Here is a 20,754-nt window from a genome sequence, read left to right on the forward strand (position 1 = left end):
CCCTAATCTGCAAGACGTACAAATGCATAAGCGGTCTGTAACCTCCGATATGCCAGCCAAGGGTACATGGCAGCACTTTTTAAGAAACGAAGAGGTTGTTCAAAATGCTAATGCAAGTACACAAGGCCAAGAGACTAAAGGTGTTGTGGAAATGGCTAAAGTAATTTCTGAGGACATCACTCAGTACAGTGGGCCTCCAATTCAGGATGGAAAGTGGGCCAATGGGACAATTAACCACTGACTATCTTTGTATGTATCAGAAGACTGCTCCTGCTGTGACTGATGGCGATGCTAAGACATGTGTAGTGACCATCACTGTTGGCAAGGATCTCATCCAGATCAGTGGAACAAACAACACCATTGCGAATATCTCCACATGTGTACTACGGCACTTCTTTTCCGGCACAACAGCAGGCAGATTTAACCTTGCAAACCAAGATTTGTCTAGCATGCTCACTGGGTCAGGTGATCCATCCAACAAACCTACAGTGCCTGGGCTGCATACAGATGCAGTGCGTGCACAGGGGCAAACTGTTGGAAACAGTAGTTTTCAGAAGAGCCAGATGGACAGCTCACATGGTGAAGCTTACGAAAAAGATGAACTGAGACTTGTGACAGAAGCAGTCGCTTGGCCGCTGAGGGACACCTTGCAGTCTGTCTATGCAATGAAGACACAGTTTGCTCAAGGCAGTTTTGAGAGATTTGGATATACCAGTGGAGCTTCTGAGAATAAGCAGTTCAAGGGACTTGAAAGCCTTACAGAATTCAACAATCAGTGCATGCTTCCAACTGACTTCAAAGCTTGGGGCAGTAATGACAAACGTGAACAAACCAAGCAAATCGATGGGCTCGGAAGCTCAATGCAGTTTTCAAGACGTGTTGACAACAAGCATATGCCTTCGACTGGCTCCAAGACGTTGGGCACTACCAGTGAACCTGGCCAACCCAATCAGTTCAAGGGCCTTTTGAATCCATCACAGTTTTCAAACGAGGATGACGGCCAATTTGAGGGGCTTGGAAGTGCAACACAGTGTTCAAGCAATACTAATAAGCACATGCTTTCAGCTGCCTTCAAGACATTGGGTACTAATGACCAAACAGCTGGGAAAAGGCAGCTCAAAGGATTTGCAAATTTCCCAGAGTTTGAAACAAGTGCCGATGACCAGCAAGTGCTCCTGTCATCAACTATGTCAGAGGCTGCTGGTCCACCTTGCAGCACTCACAGAGGCCTCAAGATGTACACTAGAGAGTTCCTCCTGCAGTGTTCCCAGACTTCACTGGCCACTCAAGTACCACCAGACTTTCCAGTGCTAGATCCCGAGGTGGCAAATGCGATGGTGAAGGAGGTTCACCACAAATTGGACCATTTCAAACAGACTTAGAGTCGAGCCACCTGCCAAGATGGGTGTGGAAATGCAATGCACGAAGTCTACGTTTAATTCAAGTAAGCTGCACTTTAAGACTCCTACAAAATATTTCACTTTTTGGTGGTAATTTTGGGTATGTTTTAAGAGAAATTACATTTCACTTGGGCTGGTAGCATGTCGCTTCTCAACTTCAAACCAGCCTTTGTGGTCGAAACCATCTGAGCTGACAGATAATGAACTTTTGTAGCTAAATTGAATGTTGCTGTGGCACCAAATGCGCAAGCACGGGCATGTTGCTATTTGATGCTTTTTGTAGCAGCATTTCATTTCACAAATAGTGTTTCATGCATAAACCTGCCATTCAAGCAATGTGTTGGGCTGCAGACTATCGGTGAAACTGAAAAGTGTGCAGGCTGTGGCTGACTACGACTAAACGAAGTGCCGAAAGATCTCGGAGGTTTATTATTAGTACCAAGTTTGAATCCCACTGGGTCAACACCATCTGTTTGGTAAAGCAGGATTAGCATCATGGGGATGGGGGGGGGGATTGCCAACTCAGCCAGCGAATGAGCTCAGTGCCGCTGAATCACACCTCACACAAAACTGTGGCAGACCAGCTGCTAGCGGCGAGTCTCAACATCAGCTCAGCCACATCACGGTTGTCTCTGAGAACTAAGTCGATGATCCGACCCGTAGTGTGAATCAAGTTTAAGGAGTCAAACTCTGCAGATTTTGCGCATGGCTGTCTGTACAGGACACATGCCATGCATCTTCAGGCCATCCGGGAGCAGGCGCCTAAAAAGCATTCATAAATGCTGGCTTGTCTGCAATAAGAGACTTAGAAGAGAAATGAGCTTGACTTTTTTTTGTATTCTACTACAACACCCTCTTTATTGAAAAAGTGTGCGGTGTGTAACCGCGAGCAATACTGCAGAAACAGTGTTGCAGCAAACAAAATCATATTAGTGTGGTCTGAACCAGCACTCATATTCCCAGAAAGATCGGCTGTGGTGGCTCAGTGTCTACGCCGTCCTGCTAACTGGGCACAAGGTCATCAGATCGCCTCCCAGCTTCAGCACAACATTCTGATCAGGGGCAGAATGTGAAGGCTCACATAATTACATTCGGGTTTCTTTTTTAAATTGCTAACAGAATTTTTTAAAACTTCCCGTGGCATGTAGCAACAATTCTGCTGCTTCAACTGGATTACTCTCAGAGGCCAACATTAATTGCATGAGAAATCATAATGAATATTTCACTAATTAACAAAGTTTTGCTAACTCTAAATGAACTTTTGTTTTGATAATTATAATTTTTTTATAAATACACCACAGGTTCCAATCAGAACAATGAGTTTTGGGGGAGGAAGTACAACAAAATTGCATAAAGCGTAAACAGGAACAAGGGAACGTTAATAATGACTACAAGAATCTTGTACAATACTGAACACAACTTTTACAAGAAGTGAGAGTGCAAATTCTCGTGGAATGTTTCACGGTTAGTGATGGAAACAAGGCTATCAGGAAGATAATTTCAGGGTGCTGTGGCTTCTGGCAACGCTGAGGAATTAAAAGCTTTGGTTCTACCAAATATTGCGCGAGGCTAAGGTAATTATGAAGATGGCTAGGAGTACGCAGTGGGGTTACAAGGAGTATTCTGTGTTGTGTTGTGCCGTGAATGTATTTGCGTATCAGGCATAACAGAGCAATTTTTCTACGGATACACAATGATTGAAGGGAATAAACTACTTTAATTCTAGTGACACTGGAATGCCGGTCGTAGTTGGATGAGATGAAACTGGTGGCTCTGTTTCGTAGTGCTTCTAAATACGTTTTAAACTAATTGCTTTATGGCACATATTTTAAATTTATTAATTGTAGTCAGTGAATTCGAAAGCTAAATCCACTTGGAAGGAATTCTGAGGATGACACTAGTTTCAAAATATGTTGCCAATTTTTGAAATGAAATGCATTGGTGTTCCAGTAATTTTTAGATTCAATGCATAAAAAGGCATTTTGTTAAAAAAAGTAAATTTAACAACAGTGCATGTTCACGTACTTAAGTTTGACAGCGCGTGCCTCAAAACTGGTGCTAATTTTAAAATTCGTTCCAAGTTGATGTTCCAATTGAAATCAATGCCCTCAATTCGTATATTGCACTATGTCTGCTGATGTAATTAGTTATACATTTGATTAGAGAAATTTCGTTAGTGAACTATGCATTTAGATTTCCGCTGTACGTAATGGCCATCGCCTCTTCGCGTGCGTCTAAATGTCGTGCAAGAATCTCTCACGTGACCTGATCCTAGGCACCTAGGGACATGATCATTTAGGGACTTTTGAGCATGACCTACTGGAACTCCAGACCTTCACAGACATCCGGCTTCTATGGGAGCCGCTTGCGCCAGGCCGCGGAATCTCTCGAGTTCACCAAATGGCCACAGAGGGCGAAAAATCAACCGCGGCGCGTTCCAGCATAAGCGCGCAAGTGGAGCTACTGTAATGTTGTCGAATACTTTAGTTTGTATTTTTTCTGCTAGGGGCGCTCAACACGACTCAATACTCGTTGTAGTGCTATGTAATAACGTATAAAATAGTGCACGGACTCTTTCTAGATTTTCCATTATGCGGAAATTTCCGCGCCGCTCCACACAAGAAAAAAATAAATAAAAAAGTAACCGATCGAGCAATTGTTTACGTGTTTGTTCGACACATTAAATATGCATCGCGAAGCTTTTATGAAACTGTAAAAACTGATGCAATAGATCTCTTGCTGTATCCTGACTTACATAATTGCGCACATCAGTATACCATAATGTGATCGTTTACGTTATCCCATCTGTAATTAACTCAAGAAAGCTGCATGTAGCCAAGGCTGAAGGTACATGCCTTCTGCAGCATCTGCAGGATCTCGCAGTATTTGTGTGGTCCGCGTATACCAGGGGCGTAGCCAGGGGGGGGGGGGTTGGGGGGGGGTTCAAACCCTCCCGAAATTTTTTGCGCACCCCCCTCCCCCCCCACTTACCCACCCTTTTTTCTCGTCGCTTCGCGCTGACATAAGTCAAGAAACAGGTGCTACTATCACAATTTCATTCCTGGGCGCTTCCGTTTGGGTTTATAATTTACAGCGAATCATGTCTGCATATGGTAAAAAAAAACTGTCACGGTGTTTGTCAAGGCTTTGACACTCTGTGAGGTTTTGGGCGAGAATGTGGCGGTCGCATTCTGCAGCAACATATGCGGCAGCCGCATTTTGGAGGAAGGTGAAAATGCTCGAGGCCCGTTTAGATTTAGGTGCACGTTAAAGACCCCAGGTGGTCGAAATTTCCGGTATACATTTCCGCTGCTTCCCTTCAGGTGCCGGTTAGGCCGCGCTCGCGCAGGATGTTAGGCTACGTTCACACTTGGTTTCGAAGCTGGCGGCAGCGGCAAAATCTTGCAAAAGTCCGCCCGCCTAGGCGGCAAAACAGGCAGAAAAACAGTTTAGGCTACGTTCACACTTGGGAAGCGGCAAGCAGGCGGAAAGGCCAAAGCGGCCGGAAAATCTTTTCCGCGCGTGTCCAAGTTGTTCACATTTGTTTTGCTACCGCCGCGGCCGCCGCTGCCGCTTTCGTCCACATCCATCTAGTCTGCGTACGTTTGTCGGCGTAGTAGCGCTTAGAGCACTGCACGGGCTCGGGCTTACCCGAAAGCCCGGGCCCGGCCCGGCCCGTGGGCCGGGCCGGGCCGGGTAGAGGAGTTTTTTCACGGGCTCGGGCCGGGCTCGGGCACGGCGTGTGCTTTTTGACCCGGGCCCTGGCCGGGCTCGGGTTTTTTGACGCGGGCCCGGGCCGGGCTCGGGCTTTCTGCGAGTTATTCTCGGGCTTCTCAACTCTGAAAAACATGTATTTTTTGGTCTCGGGCCGGGTTCGGGCCGGTTTCTAGTGGGGCTCGGGCCGGGCTCGGGCTTAAGGTAAAGGGGTGGCGGGCCGGGCCGGGCGGGTAACGTAGATTATTTCCGGGCCCGGGCCGGGCCCGGGTCTCGCCATAAAAGTTTTGATCGGGCTCGGGCGGGCCGCCCAATGTAAAAACGGGCCCGGGCCGGGCCCGGGCCGCAAAAATCGGCCCGTGCAGTGCTCTAGTAGCGCTCATTATGGAATTTCGAGAATGGTATGTTCATTCATTGACCCACCCGTGATCAAAAGTGATCATTTTGCGCAACTTCGCGTATCATCTGCGACCTTCGGTAAATTCCTCGTTGGCTTTCCGTAATTCTCCTCACACGGGCGCGGTAGCGCTGAGTCACAGGTTGGTGCCTAGGCATGATTATATTTCAATAATAGCTTTTATTTACAAGTTCTAATAACATTTCATCATTTCGTATTATTGTCGGCGCCTCCAGAACACCAAAGCGGCAACGGGAACACCACAGCTGAAACCCGGGCTGGCCCTTGTGTTGGGGCTCGCCGAAGCCTGCGCGTCCTACGTGAGACCTACGCCCCCAATCTATTGCCGCGACGAGAAAAGCACCCCGCGACTTCTGCAACATACTGTGCACGTGCGAGAAGAATTATGGAGCGCCAACGAGGAATCTGCCTAACTATTGTCTGCCATGGAAGTGGGAGAAGAAATGGCTTTTATACTTCCACCTACTTGTTTTATGGAAATGGACAATGAATAACGGAAGACGCGGACACCTCGGAAACGGCGGTGGTGGGTTCGCCTGGCTTTTCTAAAGTGTTAGGGCCCATTCACACTTGTGACTAGGCGAGGTCGCGCGACCAAGTTGGTCGCAAAGCGACCAGTCGCAAGTAGTCGCAAATGGTCGCTTTTCTCGAAATGCGACCGTTTCGGGCTAGTCGCTCACTGCTCGATTTTTCAGTCGCGCGACCGCAGTCGCAGAGCAGCTGAACCAATCAGATGCGAAGGAACAGGACGTCCGTATACGCAGGCGCTTATTTTACGCGGCGATGACATTTCAAGCAGACGTGAACGGAATATCGTGATACATTTCGGTTTAGCGACTCGTCGGTCGCATTTGTAAGTGTGAACATCGTTCGTTTTGAGTAGCTTTCTGGTCGCCAGTCGCAATCGGTCGCGCGACCTCGCCTAGTCGCAAGTGTGAATGCGCCTTTAGAAGTTGGGTCACGCCAAGGCTTCGTTGCCGCACCTCCGGTCGCACGACGTTGGATACTATCGCGAGTATTGCTGACAGTACGTTTTAGTACCACTCTTGTCGTAGAGCAAGGGGTGGTTCTTGATCGCGTCGATCACTCTTGGTGCCATATTCAATTTTACGACCGGATGTTTACATGCTAGTGTAGCTTCCGGTCGAGCAGAACGACTTTCCGCCGCGTTTCCGCTTCGCCATGGCGAAAAAATCGGTCCGAGACCGATTTGACTCGGTCTGCGCGCGAAACGTCTCTTGCTTGCGATTGTGCCCCTACGGAAGGCTGGTAGTTGCTGTTGTGGAATCGCAAACCAGCAATGTACACACGAAGGGGTTGATGCCACCAGTGAAATTCCACCGACTCGCAACAGAATGCACGAAACAGACAGCCGACAAGCATAGATTACTGGTGTGCGCAGTACAGCGTAAGTAAACTCTTGTTGCAGGCGCCGACAGTTCTCGTCGGAGTTCACGCGTCCTGAGAAATTGATTATGTGCACTATGTACTGAACAAGACCGGAGTTCAGTCCTGCATCACTAGTAGACCAATCAGTCGAGATTCTGTGAGGTACAAGGCCGCTTCCTGTTTGCACCGGCGTAAGTGAAGCAGAAATGAGTTACACGCACTACTGCGTACACATGCCATATCTATGCTGTGCGGTGAAATATTCTGTACAATTCTGAATCTGTTGACGTAAAGGCAAACGACGGCTGCACGCTCGCACACAGCGGAAGACACAGCGGCCCATGCACTTGCCGCAGGAAATGTAACCCTCTCGTATGAGGGAGCAGGGCGACGAAAACTTCGAAAGAAAACAAGCATTACGCGTTTTTGCGCGTATTTAAGTTTTCTAGCGCAAAGACGCAGCGAAGAAGCTATTGCTATGGGAGTAGGTATAGCCTGGTCACACGTACATTTTCACGTGTATAGCCGTCCTTGACTTGTGAAACGCACTTCGCCCCGACGAGGATGACGCCATCTACGCTTAACGGAGATAAACAATTAATGATGTCTTCTCCGATCGGGCGGGTCGTCTCAATGATGCGTTTTTGAAGACTGGTCCATTCAGCGGCGCGATGAGAGACCGTTGCTCCAAACGCCCACTGTACCTGTTGTACTCGCTGTATTTTACTGAGCTAGCTTACTTTACTTTTTACTTAATTTCTTCACAAGCACACGCGAGAGGGGGGGGGGTCCCATGTCTTTGATATACATGTATAGAGTTTGCTTAAACTACCGGTATTTATGATCGATCACGTCACGTAGAGGAAAGCAAACGCTTCCCCCCCCCCCCCCCCCCGGTCGGGCCGGAGAACCCCCCCCCCCCCCCCCGAAAAAAATTTCTGGCTACGTCCCTGGCGTATACATATCGTCTGCGTGATTCTTTTAAATTTCCTCGTTCATATAACTGTATAAAGTTATTTATTATTGTATTTCATTATTACTCCATTGCACTATATGAACATTCTTGTAATCAGATTTTTTTCCCTACTGCGAAGGCAACCGGATGAAAAGTTATCGTCTGCCGGCTGTACTCGCTTTTTTTCTTTCTTTCTTTCTTGCAGTGCTCTTCCTACTCTATCTCGTGATTGAAATGAGAAGCAATGATTCGCAAATTTTGTTTTCTTTTTTATTTTCGTGAATTTCTGCATTTACAAACAATGTAAACGCTTTGCGGCTGCCTAAATAGCGGCACGAGCGCTGGAACAGATCGCAGACGCAGATGAGTCCACCTAGTGGACAGTCCGTTTCGGCCCAGCGTCTTCAGAGCGCGTTTGGTTGTTCGAAATATTGGCGAGTGCTGACGTTATTGGAAAAGCATGCGCATTCGGACAAAAATACACTAGGAGACCTCGCACACGAAAAACACGGACCTAGGTGCACCTTGGAACTCACCGGTGTAATTGTAAATGGAATGACGTGCTCTTGAGCAAGGAGGATAAAAAAAATGCAGTTTTTTATAAATGCTCCTTGCTCTTGAGCCATTTGTAGTTAGTTTTGTGGGTGATTTATTGAATGAACATCTGAAACAAGCTTGCTTAGGTGACTTTTAACAAAGTAATGTGTGCAAAGTGTTTACTTGCACAAACTTTAGACACGATAGCGCGGCTTTTTAATTCTTCTACGGTATACATGGCTTGCACGTGACGTCACGTCCGCCCGCGCCGCTGCGTCCGCGCCATGCCGGAGCACCGCGCGCGCAGCCTTCGCATCTGATCGCGTGCGCTTATGCGGTCTCACTGTGTTTTCTAAGCGGATTTCACCGCTCCTCGCGAGAAATGCCACCTGTTTACAGTAGGCCTGCGTTTAACGAGGCATTTTACGCAGGACTGATCGGTTCGGCGCGAGCACGATATCAAGAGAAAGTCAAACTGTGCGACGATGTGGACCCGTACACGTTGCGACTGAGTGCGGATACGACGATGGACGTTAGCGCTTTCCCCGAGGTCTCGCACGGATGCATTGTAAACTGCCTAGTTTACAATGCATCCGTGCTTCGCGACACTGGAGGAAATGAAGGCTTATAAATCGCTTGAATCCCACAACTACTTCACAAGCGGTTGGGTGAAAACACTGTCGGCGAAGCGGCTGCAAGGAGAAAAGGTGCTCCTACTAGGAGATGTAGGCTGCAGCCCTCGTTTTCCATGCCGCATTTTGTTTATAACATTCAGAGGCATTCCCTGGTTAGTCAGCGGTGCGTACAGGAGACATGCAAGATTGTAGCTTGGTGCAGAGAAGAAACGAACTGATACTGTTCATTTAACAATCACGCAAAAGCGGAGTTTATGTGCTAGGGTCAGAAAATTTTCAAACAGGATATGCAGCTTGCGCGAGTGTTTTGTGGCTGGGAGAATGATGTGCGTACTTTCCATGCTTTATTTGGATCGATATTTCTGCATTGTTTACATGTATGTTTTGACTTCAACAGTTTTCAACGGGCTGTCTGTGTATGTGCGGTCGTCGTGACCATCGTCGTAGCGGTTTTCGGGTGGCGTGGCGCTGACTCCAAAAGCTCTTGCCGGTGCAGCGGTCACTGCGTCGACCTCGGGAGTCGTTCGTTTAAACCATCGCCTTGCAGCGCGCTCGTAGCGCGCAGTGCCTTCATTATTTGCTTTTTAGCCTAGCAAAAGCGTTGGCGCCCAGTCCGGGTTCGTTTCTTCACAGAGCTTGGACGGTCTTCCTACTAATGCAAACAAATGTGATTCTAGTGCAGCGTTAAGTGCGCATTATGTAATATTGCGCAGGCTTAGCTGTTACGAAGTGGGCGCCGCACACTCAAATGTTTGGGAGATCGCCCTTGAGATCAGCACGCTTGATACGCGCAAGCCACAGGCTGCGCCGCTTCGAGCTAAGTGCTTTCGTTCGTTCCTCTTGCCATTCCACAACCTTCGGAAGCCGAAAAAGGTTCGTGTTTGCCGACTCCTTCCTCGAGCTGCTTTTACTGCGGTTGCAACACCCAACAACTGCGCAAATAGCCATTGCAAAACAGTGCCATTCGCATACGACTAACAGCGTGGTGCCATATGGTGGTGCTCCGGGTGCTCCGGTATGGCGGAAACCTAACCCAGCATTGGCGGAAGTGACGTCAGTGCAAGCGATGTATTGAAAAGGCTGCAATAGTAAGCGTGTCACCAGGGGCCACGTTAGTGGACTGAGCAGCAGGATAAAAAAAATGCAGTTTTTTTTTAAATGCTCCTTGCTCTTGAGCAAGCAGTGCATTGAGATTGCGCGCAAGGAATCGCGAGGTTTACTCGCCTGTTTCCTGGACGTAGCCAAAGCCTACGACAGCGTGCCGCATAACCTCCTCCTATCTCGCATGGATGACCTCGGCATGCCGCCCGTGTGGATCGACCTACTTCGCCGACTCTACACTGGCAACATCATTGAAACCCGCTTTGGGGAGACGCGCGCCCGACCAGTGGAGGTAAAGAGAGGCCTGAAGCAGGGCTGTCCCCTCTCTCCATTGCTGTATATGCTATATACAGCGAGTCTTGAGCACGCCCTCCTAAATTTGGACGTGGGGTTCACACTCAACTTCTCGTTTGACAGCACCCCAACAACTTGGACGATTCCTGGCCTTGTTTTTGCGGACGACCTTGTGCTACTGGCCGAAAATGAAGCCCAAATGCAGCAGCTGGTTGAAACATCTGCCAAACACCTTGGCGCCTTGAGCCTAGCCTTCAATTCGAGGAAGTCGGCGGTAGTACAGTTCTCTGGGGACCGGGAAAATCCGACTATGGTGCTCCCAGATGGCGAGAGGCTCCCGGCAGCGGAAGAGTACCGCTATCTTGGTGTAGTGCTTAGTGCCTCAGATGGTGTCAACGCGGAACACGAGGCGCACCTGAGACAATCGGCACAGCGGGCCAGTCGCATACTGCGCCGACAATGCCTGTGGGGCTGTAGCCGATATCTCATGGTGCGCGAGTTGTGGAAGAAAGTGCATGTGCCTGGACTGACCTTCGCGAACTCAACCATATGCCTGACGGCACCAACCCGTGATTGGCTAGAACGTGGGCAGCGAGAGGTAGGCCGCCTGGCCCTGGGCTGACATGGCCGAGTTGCCGTAGAGGCCATCCAGGGCGATGTCGGCTGGTCCTCCTTCGAGGCTCGAGAGGCCAAGAGCAAAATTGCGTTTGAGTGCCGTCTGCGCAACATGGATGACGGTAGGTGGGCGCGCAGGGTGTTTCGGTACGTCTACCTTAAAGGCATCAAGACACAATGGAGGGCGCGTGTCCAGTTCCTGAGGCGAAAATATGGCCTCTTGAACTATTCGGAAACCGGAGGAGCCAGGTGTGAGACGACTAAAGGAATTCAAGACCATGTGCGTGAGACAGAGCGAGAACTGGGGAAATCGGCTATGGCCTCGAAGACGACGCTCCGCCTGTACTGCGACAACAAGGGGACGATCACACCGGAGCCGATCTACGACAACAGTGGTGGCAGCGCCCTCCTATTCGAGGCGCGTGCGGGCGCACTCCGAACTCTTGACTACCGCAGCCGGTTTGACTGCGCCCCCGAGGTGCAGGCCGCTGTGTGCAGGGTATGCGGTAGCGAGCGGGAGACGGCGGAGCATCTGGTCCTTAACTGTGCGAAGTTGTCTCCCACCCCAAAAGAGGGCACCACCATGCCGCAGGCCCTCGGATTTCTCGACGCTGAAGGTGGCCGCTGCTTCGAGGTCGTAGCCACAACTAAAGCTCGCCTAGAGCGGTGGTGGAGAGCGGTAAAACAATCGCGAACGGTGCCGGGTGTGATATAGCTCCTGACTATGTGGTATAGATTGTGTGTTTTTTCTTTTTTCTTTTTTTTTCTTTTTGGCTAGGACACTAATATATTGAGTCCACCCGTTACAAAGGGTTCATTAGCCACAAATCATCATCAACATCATCATCATCAGCAAAATGGCAGCCTCCGCGCTTGTTTGAAACAGCTGACCAAAAAATCGTCGGTGACCGAGCATCGACAATCCTCGTAAACTGGGGGTCACAGCATTTCATGATGATAGTTGTTGTCTTGGTGCCTTCTCCGACACTGGTGTTGGAACTGAAACGCACAATGACAGCCTCTACACTTGCAATGAACAGCTGACGCAGGATCGTCAGCTACCGAGCATGCTGGATAATTCCCCTAAACTGACGGTCGCAGTATGTCATAGTTGGCGTCTCGGTGCATTCTCCGTAGTACTTAGTGTTAAAATCGTTGTCGCTGATCGTGAGCCAGACAATGTACGACTGGTTGTCACGGCTGCAATGCTTCGAGAGAGCATGCAACTCCAATAGCCTCTTGTACCACATCGGCAACTGCATCGTCTGCTGCGTCGACGAAATTTGACATGCAACGGTAAGTTGCGGCGTTGAACAGACGGCACTGATGTGGACTGCTCATCTTTTTCTTTATGCAGACGCGCAAGTTGAAGAACGGGGAAGCATTTATTCGTGACGGTGAATAAAAGAGACGAGTGGCGGTCTGTATGTTTTCCTGAATATTTTCTTCTCCTTTGCTGTCAAGCTTCCAGACGACTGTGCTTGTTCATCACAATGCCGTGGCTCCGCGGGACAGTGCCTCTCATATCAATCATCGGCAGTTCGAAATTATAATTAACATTATGGAGAGGAATCCACGCTTAGTTAAGTCATCGGGAGATCTGGACCCAAAATTAACCGCTCATAGAAAAAAGGGAATGTGGGAAGAGCTCGCCAATTTGCTTAATGATGCCGGGCATCCCATGAAACCCACGGTGCAGTGCTGGTGGAATAAATTCGGCTGTCACGCCAGGACAGCTCTCCGCTGAAATGAAGTGAGTAAAGCAGGCGTGCATGCTTTTCGGTAAGGTTTGTTTCGAATGTTTACGCAAATCGCGTTACTGGACAACGGGCGGTGGTCTCATAGGAGGAGCGGGTGCTCGCCCTGCTTGGACCAGCAAGCACCGTGCCGACGAGGCCGGCGCCCTTTGCTCCGAGCGACTGCGAAGCTGCTTTGTTTCTGTTTATACCTTCAGAATGCCAGGTTTGGTAGTCAAAAGTGTCACCTGTCCTATTGTCTTGCGTAACAAAGCGAGAAGGAGGGGCGTAATCAGATTTTGTAAAGAGAACCTGTAGGCAACGAACGATGCTAGACCACCACTTGTCATCACAAATCAAGGCCTTACAGGCATTGCTGTACTGCATTACAAAATATCCTTTACTTTTCCTAACTTTTGTGACCTGTGTTAGCCGCTGTCAAGCTTAACAGTTGGCTTTTCATAAACACAGAGCGACTCGCAGCAGCCTGGGCCATCATCGGTAGACAGGAGCGGCACCTCTTGTGCGTCCACTGCAGGAGCTGCAAGTGGTGTCAGCCGTAAGTCTGCTGTTTATTACGTAATTGTGACCGAACACGCAAAAAATGTGTGCGTGTAATCTCAATATAGCTGTAATAGTACTTGATGAAATGCACCTTGCAGTACTTTATACACACGAGAAAGAAACATGTTCAGCAAAAAATGGGCACCACACAGAGAAGATGTACTCGAGAGAGATACTACTACCAACTGATTTTATTGCTGCTTGGTCAGCCCCAGTATATGTGCAAAGGCACAGCAAGGAAAAACAAATATGCACAAAAACCCTGTAGATCACCAACTAAGGCAATGTGACGTTTCTTGCGTGGTATACATGTTGGCATCTGTTGGGCTGGCAAGGAACATATGTGTCACGACACATTTCAGTAATGCGAAGGTGTAATGTGTACTGTAAGGGCACAGTAAATGGGCACTGGTTAATTGTCGTATGACAGAGAAATAAAGTAAGCTTCACAGCGGCGATGCGATGAAGAGAATATGCAAAACTTCTTTTTTAACAACTCAGAACACATTAGATTAAATGTGAAGCCCTTAGAATAAAAAAAAATCAAACTTTACAATAAGGAAAAAAACTTTAAAATATAATTCAAATTTTTAAGAGTTCAAACTTCACATTAGCGCACAATTTAATTTTTCTTCTCAGCTGCAGTGACACTGATGTCAACGTGTTAGAGTTCTGTGTGCTTTGTTCTTTATGTGGCTCAATTTCATGTTATTTTCCAATAAGGATACCCGACAGCTAAAGAGCATTGGTGACAGGTCGCACAAACCATGTGAACATCCTACTTCAGAAGAATATTGCAGGGATGTACGAGCATAGTGCAGTTTTTGCTCAGGAGTGGAGCATCATAATTGGCTGTCACGTTGGAGGATATGCCATTGATGTTGAACAATTTGCCCGACACTGAAATCACTATAAGGAAGCAAGCAATGTAGTACTAGATGTTGTAATGAACTTGTTGCATGCAGCGAATTACTGGATTACATGTTCATGGCACCATAATATGCTGGCAGTAAACATTTACTTACTATGCTCAAAAAGATGTTGCAGTGCCCCTTTAACGTGGCATGCTTTGCACGAAATGCATTCTGTAGCCTAAAGCAAGTGATTATTTGAAAATAAGAATAGTGCGAGAGACATGGACAAAAGAAGAAAAACACACACCTTTTACATGTGCATACTGTTGTTTGTCCCAGTCTTCTGCTCAGTTCTTATCTTAACATGACATACCAACGTAACCAAGTGATCACCCTTCATATCAAGTGATTATATGTGAAAGACACGTGAAGTTGATTTGTCCAAATGTGGCATATTGATTAATAGGAAAACCGAAGGTGTACTAGGAATATTTGTTTCGATAGCACTGCAAGCTAGTGTAACTTTCCACAAACACTACATACACAGGCATACAAACAGCCCTGAGAAAAACGTCTGTCAGCATGGCGTGCTGTACATTTTCAGCACATATATTTGCTATCATTTTCATGGAAGTGCAAGAACTGTAGCTTTTATGAATATGCATATGATGTACGTCGTTGTGCTTTAATATCGGAATTTTGCACAAAGGCAACCATTCGTTAACCTGCTTGTTTTACGTCGTCTTGGGGATTAACCTATGAGACAGGTCTTCTGTAACCTCCCATTGCAACCTCGTCACTATGTGCTTTGGCAAAAGTCGAAGCGTTTACATTGCCAAAGCAGTTAGGAATTTTCAGCTACAGGCAGGCAACACTTTCTCAACAAATCCAGCCTGCTTCAATATTAACCCATATATGCCCGAACTTGGGGAAATTAAGGAAAGTGATTTATTTTCCCGTAATAATTGCTTCTGGGACCTCAGAAAGCAGAATCAACCTTTTATTGAAAAATTTTTTTTTCGAACCGTGTTTTTGTAGCCGTCCCACATATAGGGCACTAGGCACATATACTACTTATTTGAATGGTACAGTTTGAAGCATTTGACATGGACTCCAATGTTGCTTTTTTTCACAACGTGTGGTGGTCTTCCCATGGCAATGAGCACACCTTGTTTGCTTGTCTTGAGGGATCACTGTGTGGTCAATACGGTTAAATCGGCTTTGGGCTTCCAGTAAAGATAACATGCTTTTTCCACGCAATGGAGCCATGACTCTTCATGTATGATATCGCTATCATCCTTCGAAATGTCAGGAGCTCTGTTTTGTTCGTTCCCATTCTGTATAACTGGAATGCATTATTCACACATGCATCAACAAGATATGTCAGGAGTGAAGAATACCACTTCTTTCCTCTAATGGTTGTGCAGTACTGGCAATATTTTGGTCCAGTCTATCAACTCCTCCCATGTTGCCATTGTACCTAGAAATCAAGAATGGCTGCTCCACCGTGACTTTGGACCTGTTCTCTCTTGAATATCCTTTTAGCATTTGCGTTGGTTCGACCCCGTGAGCATTTGAGACGACGGTCACTGTGCTATTGTCCTTCCAGCGACATACGATAATTTCAGATTCGGCGTCGACTTTGTAATAGTAGAAGCCTCGAGTCTTACTTTTCTTTCTGTGCGAGGATGGGACAGTTTTCTGTTCGGTTATCCCGCACGGTGCCTGTGCACATGAAACCCATTGACGAAAGCATTCTAAAAAGTTTGAGACTTGAAAAGAAGTTGTCAAAGAACACATGAAAAGAATAATCAAGCTTTCCGTTCATCCTGGACACGATTTCTGTAACAACAGATCCTCCTAGACTAAGCTTGTTTTTATCATCCACATTACCTTCCTCGGTAAGGCTAAACAGAATGCAAATAGCCCAATGGAGTGGAAACGCGCCACAATTTAGAGCCAAACCAGATTGGTTTCTCTTTCATAAACTTCTTGCATCCATGCTTTCCAAAGTACTCGCACATGCTTTCGTCAATGCTGAAGTAGTCTAGTAATGGAGCATACAAGGGTGCCTTCTTCATCACCGCTTTCTTTCTCTGTCACTGTCGCCGCGTGATTTTCGGGCGGGTGAATGGCCACAGTCGACGGTACATCTTCCCCAGCGTCAATGCGGTTTGCAATGTCGAGCGTTTGCGGATCTCTTCTGCGGTAAAATGAACTGTAGGGAATCTCCTGACTGCAAGTGGAAAAAAAAAGTTGCTACTATACGTCCATATGTCTTTTATTACGTTACTTCAACGCTACGTGTGCGACGGATCGCGCGTTCCACAGTGACACAACAACCCCCGATCTGCCCAGCGTCCTACATATAGGACACCGCTGTTTGACCGACCCCAAACAAGAAACGTTTGCATATATCACAATGATATTGTTTTCAGAGCATATTCAATTATTCAGGAATAACTGACAAAAATTTCGACAACATCAATAATCATTTAAATTTATATTACTTGCATTTTCTTCCGCGGCATGGCGTTCATCGAATCTCATGCGGAAATACAATTTCGCAACTTAAAGCACGTGGCGAGGAGTGCTCACATGCTAACCAACACTTGCGCACAAGAAGGTTAAGGCCTCAGAAACACCCGCGAGGGGGCACTAGCCTTTTTACAAAAAAATGTTCGAGTTATTTGGAAAATGTTCAGCGTCCTACATATAGGACACTGGGCATATATGGGTTAATATGTGGCGTAAAGAACCTACGGTGGTGTAAAATGCAGTTGCATGAGGGGTGTTAGTAACGCATGTAACAGTGCTGGCCATTTTTGGGTATGTTGTAATTTATGTATGCACTTCAGATGCCTGCTTTACATTACAGCTACTCTCACCCAAGCAGCACAACACTTAGCTTTAAATTTTAATGGTAGTGGTCAAAAGTCAAACAAACTGAACAAGTACTTTATGCATAGCCTGTTATGGAATGGTAACTCTACCAGTCTTGTACGTAATCACTGCGGCTGGTATTTGTATGGCTCAGGTAACCTGCATTTTTAGTAATGTGGCATGTCATGAACGCAGAACTTTTCCAGAAATTTCTGTTACGTTCAGCATAACAGTTGTTATTGTGAAAACCATTTTGAATGTGTACAGCGTAATTAGTGGGTATACAAACCTAAGGCATGCTAGCTGGCCACAGATAGCTAACAAGAATCACTGAAGCATTGAATGAAGGCGTCAACTATAACACACTTTTAACGTACGTCAACAAGGTATGTAGTCATTGCGCGATTAAAAGAATAGTACACCAACTTTCAATCATTCGATTACGCAGCAACTTGTCTACAAAGTTTGTCTATGCATGTAGCTAGGAATGTGTTCCAGGGCTCAAATGCCACCTTCTTTACCCGCAGGGCTTGATATGAAAAATTAGGTTAGACAACTCCCAGAAAGTCAATGAAGTGAAATTCTCATGAATGTAATATTATAGATATAATAATGGAAAAGCCATTACACACATTTGAACAAGACAAATATCATTTACTCAACACATACGTTTATGTAGTCTAGCCATATTATTACTTTCATGACCTCATATAAAGTGGTTGTTGGCAGAGCACTTGTGCAAGATTGTTTGCCTGTATGAGTTATATTGAAAATAATTATTAAAATGGAGCGAGAAACTTCCAAAGGAAGTACCTGCACTTTCCATGCTGTGTTGGACTGTAGGGAAGGGGGATGCTGTAGGCTCTGTGGGAAATATGTATATGAGGTGTGTTCAAAAAGAAACCAAACTTTTGCATAACACCTTTACAGCTTATGGTACACCATTTGAAGTGCTGTCCTCTTCAACGTAGTCCCCTCTACTGGCAATGCACTCTTCCTATCCTTTCTTCCAATTTTGGAAAGCCTCCTGGATCTCCTCTACAGTTTAGAAACAACATCCTTTCAAGGTGGTTTTCAGCTTGGGGAATAGAAAGAAGTCTGCTGGGGCTAGGTCTGGAGAATATGGTGGGTGGGGCACAACAGGAATGTGGTATTTCGCTAATTAGCTGCGCACAAGGAGCGGCGCGTGAGCCGGGGCATTGTCATGGTGCAACATCCAAGCGTGATTTTCACACAATTCAGGCATCTTACTCTGCTAAGGATCTCTCTGACATGCTAGGATTCCCCAGTAAACTTCTTTGTTTACAATCTGACCATGTGGCACAAATTTGTGGTGGACAATGCCTTAGCAGTCAAAAAACATAACCAACATCACCTTCACGTTCGACCGACTCATGAGTGTTTTTGTTTCGGCGAGAACCTTTGACCACCCACTACAATGACTGCACTTTCGTTTCAACACCATAGCCATAAACCCATGTCTCATCGCCTGTTATGATGTAATTAAGAAAGTATTCGTTATTGGCAGCAGCGAGCAGTTCCTGGCTGATTTCAGCATGGGTCTGCTTCTTTGAGGCAGTCAACAAACGCGGCACGAATTTTGCACTGACATGACGCATCCCAAGTGTGTCACTGAAAATTTGATGACATGATCCTACGCTGATACGATCTTTGTCAGCGACTTCACGAACAGTCAACCGACGATTTCCACGAATCACAGTTCGAACTCTCTCGACGTGGTCATCATCTGTGGATAACGAAGGTCGTCCAATCTTGAGTTCATCACCGACCGACATTCGTCCATCTTCAAAACGCTTGAACCAAACATCGCACTGCGTGCGACTGATACAGTCCTCCCCGTGTACTTGGCTAAGCAACTGGCATGTACCTGTGGGTTTTTCTAGTTTGTCGCTGAACTTCACACACACACACACACACACACGATGTTCTTCCAATTCATTCATTGTCACTTTGGCACCATTCTGAAGAATAACTTGTTCATGTGCTCAAAGCAGTGGCTTTAGCTCGCCAACTAATGGTCAGAGCGAAATGCGGCAAATGGCAGTTTGTTGTCTAAACCTGCCGCTACATGCACTCAGTAGCCGCAGCACGGTCCCTCTACTGCTTGGTGCTCTATTTCAAAAGTTCGGTTTTCTTTTTTAATATATTTTAGGCACAGCACAAACATTACACTTAACATAAATGAAATGACGTGCTTCATTAGAAATGCGGTTGTAAAAGTAACGTCAATTTCCAATTTCGTGCATTTCTATATTGATTGCAAGGTCACTGCTACGCATCTAAATGAGAATACGAAGTATTCCTGCTTTCAGTGATCAATGCGCATTATTTGGTGCACCAATTTAGCTATGAAAGGTATGGACAGTCAAGTACAATATCAAACCTGGTGCAGGTAAAGACTTGTATTACCTTTTCTTATTGGTGCCATAATTGGTGTGTTCTTCCTGAAATAGCAATGTTATATTTCGGTAGTCATGGCACTGACAAGCTAATGTGCTTCGCACATTTTGCAGTAACTCCAAGAGCCACAGCGACCAAAAGTAGCCTGCTTGAACAAGCTGTTTCCGACACGGCAAAGCAAGTAAACATTGCGGCAGCAAGCAATGAGGTGTCAGAGAAAATTTTGGAGTCCCGTAAGGTAAGATGACGGTGCTGCTGAAGGGCATACATGTAATTAGACCTGACGAAATTATTTTTAATGCTACTGAATAGAGGTGTGTATCTGAAAAAATTGAGGGAGAAATGGGGGTTCTTATAATTCGGCATGCGACACAAAATAGTAATAGTCACAATTCACACTAGTAACTGAAGTGCAGATGAGATTCAAAATAGCCAGCGCTCTTTTTCATGTAAGTAACAATCGACATGAGAAGTAATAATTGTCCATTACTCAGGCAAATATGTAAAGCAGTTCACTTTCCCTGAAGGTATAAACATACAAATGTACTTCACAAAGCAAATTTGCATGGGGTGGAAAGCAAGGAATTCATCTATGCAATATGCTGTCCGCATACCATGTAAAGTGGGCCTGAAATGTGAGAATTCAGAGTTATCAATTTTTCTTGAAGATGTTAACGCTTTAGGCAACCAAGAACTAGTCTCGCACTCCAGTTTCTGAGCAGCAAGATAAAAAATTGATTGGAGGACGCTTAAGCTTCACCTTTAAGAGTAGAACGCGATAGCGTTATCGGGACCGTTCGCATTGCATCGTTCGCATATGGCAAGTAGGCTGCATTCACTGCAACACATAACATGGGAAAACCAGCTTACAAAGACCAAGCTTACACCGATCCCCTTAAAGTCTGCTTCACTTTTAAACTGAAATGCATTGCCGGAGAGACGTTTTTCCAGGTGCAATATAAGTGGTCCCATATTAAAATGTGAAGGCCCTAGCACCTTTTTTATTATTTTAATAATTGTTTGCTATTGCCTCGATGCGCGCATGTCTGGTAGAAATGCTGGAAAAGGGGTTTGTGTTTGAGTTTCCTCGTAGCAGAATTAGGTTTTCTCGTACATTCAAATTACAATACGACGCCGATTGGTAAACAATCCGACGCCGAATGGCAAACTCGTACTTTACCATTTTTCTGACAGATTTCACTGTGAGAAATTCAATTTTTGTTCCCCAAAACCTTGCA

At 46.4% G+C, this 20,754-nt stretch overlaps 1 protein-coding gene and 1 long non-coding RNA gene across 2 annotated transcripts in view; one reads left to right on the plus strand and one right to left on the minus strand.

Moving 5' to 3' along the window:
• The window catches only part of LOC125942463 (uncharacterized), a 129,402-nt gene that overhangs the window by 75,741 nt on the left and 32,907 nt on the right, over positions 1–20,754 (minus strand). The window lies entirely within an intron of this gene.
• LOC119446210 (fatty-acid amide hydrolase 2-A-like) overlaps positions 1–20,754 on the plus strand; it is a 103,488-nt gene that overhangs the window by 53,030 nt on the left and 29,704 nt on the right.

This window comes from Dermacentor silvarum, chromosome 1 (genome assembly GCF_013339745.2).
Source record: "Dermacentor silvarum isolate Dsil-2018 chromosome 1, BIME_Dsil_1.4, whole genome shotgun sequence".
Lineage (NCBI taxonomy): Eukaryota > Metazoa > Arthropoda > Arachnida > Ixodida > Ixodidae > Dermacentor > Dermacentor silvarum.